General features: G+C 42.9%; 1 protein-coding gene across 1 annotated transcript in view; it reads right to left on the bottom strand.

The window, feature by feature from the left end:
- Positions 1-3,581, bottom strand: part of LOC109938041 (monocarboxylate transporter 1-like) — a 58,259-nt gene extending 54,678 nt beyond the window's left edge. Inside the window, exon 1 of the mRNA XM_048612136.1 lies at positions 3,372-3,581. The gene's annotated coding sequence lies outside the window, so the exon portion shown is untranslated. The remainder of the gene's footprint in view (positions 1-3,371) is intronic.
- Between the last annotated feature and the right edge of the window lie 1,892 nt (positions 3,582-5,473).

The raw sequence follows: 5,473 nt of genomic DNA, 5'->3' as shown, positions 1-5,473 counted from the left end.
CATGTGTATGTCTGTGTATATGTGAGTGTTTGTGTCTGTGTGTGTGTATAAGTGTGTATGTCTAAATGTGTCAGTATGCCTGTGTGCATGTGAGTGTGTGTCTGAGAGTGAGTGTATTCACAAGTGAACAATCACTAGAACAGCTCAGTAAATGGGTCAGAACAATAAAGGAGTTAATGGAGCTGAATGGAGAGAGTGTGTAGGAGGGAGAATGAGGAAGGGAGGGTTGAGCGTGTGGGGCGGTACAGAAGGCAATTGGAGAAGGAGAGGGGAAGGTTCAAGGAGTGAAACTCTGGATATGAGGAGGAGGAAGAATGGATGGAGGCTAGAAATCCATCCTACAGGCTTATCACCTTTGGTTAGACTTAAAGTGACAGCTCTGTCCCCTCACCTCAACCTGATCCATGGAGCTGGAGTTCACAACACTAACAACTTGTTTTTATATAGCACCTTTAATAAAGTAATGATCCAAGATGCTTCACAGGAAAGGAATAAATCAAGGTTTGACATAGATCCAAGAAGAAGTTATTGGTTCTAGACCACGCACTGCAGACCGCAAATTTAGTCACTTTACTGGTTCCAGCAGTCACTAAATGGTGTTTCAATTCAAAACAGAACAAATCAGAAAAAAGGCATAAAACCTGATAATTACCTGTCATGATTTACAACTATTTCACAATTTCTATCTCACTTTGAAAGCCTGCCTTAGTCTGATTTCTGCACTAAAGTGGAAAAATATCTGCCCCGAGGTCATTTGACATTTCACAAGTTGAGAGTTACAAAACAATTTTCCAAACAGCCTGCTCGTTCTGCTAATCCCTGTTGCAACAATTCCCTACCCTATCATTTCCGATGACCACGATTAAAGATCTGGTCAAAAAATTGCAAATTCAAACTTCCCTTCTGGTTTTACACTCCCTTTTGTACTCCTCACACAGATCCTGTTATATACTCTGGCACGGATTCTGCTATAAACCCTGGCACAAACCTTGTTATTTCCCTGAAACAGACTCTATTAACTGCTTTCTTTTATTCAAGCATGGTATGACGGCGTCACTAGCTAGGCCAGCATTTATTGACACTAATGCAGAGCTCAGTTGGCTGAATGACTGGTTCGTGATGCAGAGTGATGCCAACAGTGTAGTTTCAAATCCTGCACCAGGCTGAGGTTACCGTGAAGGACTCTCCTTCTCAACCTGTCCCCTGGCCTGAGGCATGGTGACCCTCAGGTTAAACAACCACCAGTTGTCTCTGTCTAATGAGACAGCAGGGCTATGGTCCAGTAGGATTATGGCTACTGCTATAGACACTGTTACAAACACTGGCACTGACTGTATTAAAACCTACAGTCAGCTGTGCTGTATGGTAATAGGGAGTGATTCTAAATGAGGACTTTATGGGACTTAATCTTAAAATTAGAGCTATGCTGTTCCAGGCTGGTGTCAGAAAACTCTTTGTTATTAAAGGCTTGTAGAATTCACTCCCTCAATAAGATGTTGAGGCCTAGGCCAATATAAAATTTCCAAACTGAGATTAGATGATTTTTCTTGGGCAATGGGATTATGTTTTACGGAAGCAAGGCAGATAGATGGAGTTAAGAAACATATCAGCCGACTGAATGGCAGAACAAGATCAAGGGGTTGACTCACCTCCTCCTGCTCCTGTGTCTCCATGGAATGTATGTGCAGGATTTTTGGATAACAAGGAGATTATTGGACATGGAGATTGTATGGTCGACATAGTAGATCAGCCATGTTTCATTGAATGACAAGGCAAGAATTTTCTGATGTGAGAAGATCTGTAGTGAAGGAGAGAGTTAAGTAGGGGCTAACTGCTGACTGGGTCATGTTGTCCACCAGAAGCTCAGCAAGTGTTGGTGCTTGGCTGTGCTAGCATTGCCATTGTGTTTTATTATCTGCAAAATCCCTCTTCAAACTGTTCTGAAAGCATATAGCTTCCACCTGGAAACGAGGCTTTGTACTCAGAGCCAGCTTGGTTGATGGACCCTGTTTAGACAGGCCTGCGAGTCTGAAGTCACAGCAAACAGTAGAACGCCAATCCAACTTCGATCAATAGATCCTTTTCAGAGCAGGTCTCTGTGCTCTGTGAAAACACATCATTTCTGGTGAGGATCTTGAAAGCTGTCTGTTTCACTGGCAACCGAAACCCAGGAGAGCTGAGCTTCTTGTAGGCTGCGTGGGTTTTTATTTTCAAACCTATTACATGGCAGCTGCCTTTGTGTTTGACGATGAGCAGTAGGCCATCTGGCAGAACACATCAACAAGCTGACCCGGAGTAACTCTAAGGCCAATCACACGCAGAACACAACCAGGCCCAGAGCAGCTCCATCCCAGTCACACAGACTCACAGACACAATCAAACCCAGTCAGCAACTCCAACCCGGTCACACGTAGACATAACTAGACCCAGTGAGCAACTTCACCCCAGCCATATAGTCTCACAGAACACAGGCAGAGCTGCCTGAAATATTAAAGCCAAGGCCCATCTATCTGCCCTCTCAGGTAAATATAAAAGATTTCATGCCATCACTATTTTGGAGTAAAAAAGAGGGAGTTCTCATGTCCTGACCTGATACTTATTCCTCAAACAATATGGCTAATAACCAGACAGTCTGGTCATGAGCACACTGCTCTTTGTGGGAGCTTGCTGTGTACAAGTTGGTTTCCCTCTTCCCTCTGTTACAATGGTGACCACACTCTCAAAGTCTCTCTTTATACAATGTTTTGGGGGACCGTGAAGTTGTGAAAAATGCTACATAAATGTGAGTTGTTCCCCTATTTCTCTTTATGATTGTGAATCTCGATCGCACTTCTGATGAGATTCTGCCTTGGAGCCAGGAGACCACTCATAGAGTCAAACAGCACGGAAACAGACCCTTCGATCCAAACAGCCCATACTGAACATAATCCCAAATTAAACTAGTCCCACCTGCCTGTGCTTGGCCCATAATCCTCCAAACCTTTCTTATTCATGCACTTATCCAAATGTCTTTTAAATGTTGTAACTATACCCATATCCACCACTTCCTTAAAAAAAACTTGCATCTACCTCTCTGCTATCTATAATCCAACAGAGCAGAGATAATATGACAGGACACAGCCTTTCAAAAATCTTGGGACTGTCTACTGACTCCTCCTCGGGTCCTGATCCCACCGAGGGGATGGTGGTGAGGTGTTGGAACCTGAAACTGACCCAGCAGCTTCATTCATACAAACCCCAGAGAGGCAAACAACATCAAGGTCCAAGACTTCACTAAAGCCAGGGAGAGGTTCGGACTGTACCAGTAACAACATCTCCTGACAATAGTTTGACTACCTCTTACACCCCACTTCACGAAAGCCATGCTGTACCTGCAAAATGGAGTTCCTGGAGACACTCAACTGTCTAATGTCCAAAAAAGAGTCTGAAATATTCAGGCTTTTCTTCACTTGTTAGAAGGATGGTGAAGCCATGGATTGAACATTGTGCAAATTACCTCCAGGGTACGGCAATCTCAGATTCCTAACAGTCCTCCCAACAGCCTTGGAGCTGCTTTTAAAAACAACTCACTTCCTTCCCCAGCCTGATGCAACTTTCTAAAAGAGAGTCCGTTGTTTGCTTGAGAAAACGCAGATTCACCCCAACCTACCCTCCACCAATCAGACTGTGTTTAAACTGCAGACACTTGGTAAAATCCCACCCCTCGGGGCAGCAGCCCACCTCCCCCCACCGAGAGTTTGCTGCGGTTCACCATTCCTGAGAGTCAGGGGAAAGTAAATCAAAAGTGTGTTACAATCCTGCAGGCCTGAGAAAGTTTGCGCAGACAGCATTAACAGCACCGGGAGACATGGATTGCACTCCTGGGCAGGTCCGATTCATTCCCCACACTGCAGTTCACAAATTCTCCAACAGTTCCAGTTTAACACAGGCTCTGCACTCTGATTGGGGGACAGGCCTGTTTGCTCATTCCACAAGAAGGCACTGAAAGAGAGTTTGTACAACGGCCAGACACTGCTGCACACATTGTTTCAGATTCTCGGCTGAATGTGGCATTATGTGTGTAGTAACGGAAAAATCCAATTACCCTGGTGAACAGGATATGTCATCAATGATGCCTGGTGACATTGAGATATAGTTAGTCTGACTCAGCAAGATCTAGGAATGTCCTCTCCTACCCACTTATGTATAAAATGCACATAGTTAACAAAGGTATTCCCATTCGTCAGGATGAGAGCAAACTTGCCTCTGTCTCTCTACAAATTCAGCACAATGGCATAATAATAACAAAACATGGACCATTAATTTTCAACTTCCATCTTCCAATTTTAATATGCAAGGCCTTTCACGGACTAAACTGCCTTTTCAAAAAGGAAGAAATCTTGGCCTAAAATGCCTGATCATAGATTGGGGCAAGCTCGGGAAACCGATATACATAAACAAAACTGATTGAGCTGATCTTACTGTTTTTTCTGAAGACTTTGAAACCAGTCAGGTATCAAGACACTCACATCTCCTGTTTTACATTTGTGTAATAAGTTGTACATTTTGGACATGAAAGGGTTGCCACTAACTATCCAGCTTGGAAAGACAATAGAGCCTGACTTGAGAAATCACAGATGGACCATATTTGAGTAGCTGCTTGGTAGAGCCACAGAGAGTGAGGGAAAGAAGAATGAGTTGGTTAACAGTAAGGACCAGAAGACTCTGTCTCTCTCTATTTCATCTCAGCCTCTCAGAAGACAATGCCTGGTAAGTGGAGAAGCATCCATCTACTCATCGACCTCAAGGATATTGACAAATTTTGTCACTGCCGAAGATACAAGTCATCAATAAGGCAACTGTAGTCTCAGGTTAAACCAAACATCTCAAGGACTCTTAAAAGTTATTAAACAGCCTGTAAATGATCTCCCTGAATGTATTGGGCAATGTCACTTTTTCAAATTTTACACCTGATTTTATGTGTATTTGATGTTGTATTTTATTATCTTTTTCAGGATTATTAAGTAACATAATTCCCTTTTCTTTCATTCAATAAAGTCTTGCAATTCATTAGTTAACTTTGACAAATGCTACAAGATTTAATTGAAGCAACTTATAGCTGCGTGCCAAAAACAATGAAAAATCTTTGATCTGGTCAATCAAGAGGACATCCAATTCATTCTCTCTCATCTTGTCATAACAGGGATCTCATGGTATCAGGCATATGCTTCATCTGCAAAAGCCTGAGGCTTGTTTTAAAGCAGTTTTTTGCTCTGCCAAGTTCAGCAGAAAGTGACTTCTATACACATGTGGTTTTCTGTTGGTGCACTATGACAAATACATATGATGTGCACATGATAAAGCCCTTAAAATTGAGACTTCTCCTCCTGCCTTTATTTTAATTTGTGGAATGTGGACCATTACTGGATGGGCCAGCATTTATCTCCCATCCCTATTTGCCCTTGAGAAGGTGGTGGTAAGGTTTTTAGGACAA

Source organism: Rhincodon typus, chromosome 25, assembly GCF_021869965.1.
Source record: "Rhincodon typus isolate 14 chromosome 25, sRhiTyp1.1, whole genome shotgun sequence".
In the NCBI taxonomy this organism is placed as follows: Eukaryota; Metazoa; Chordata; class Chondrichthyes; order Orectolobiformes; family Rhincodontidae; genus Rhincodon; species Rhincodon typus.
Note: the sequence above shows the minus strand (reverse complement) of the source record. Positions and strands in the feature narration are given on the sequence as shown.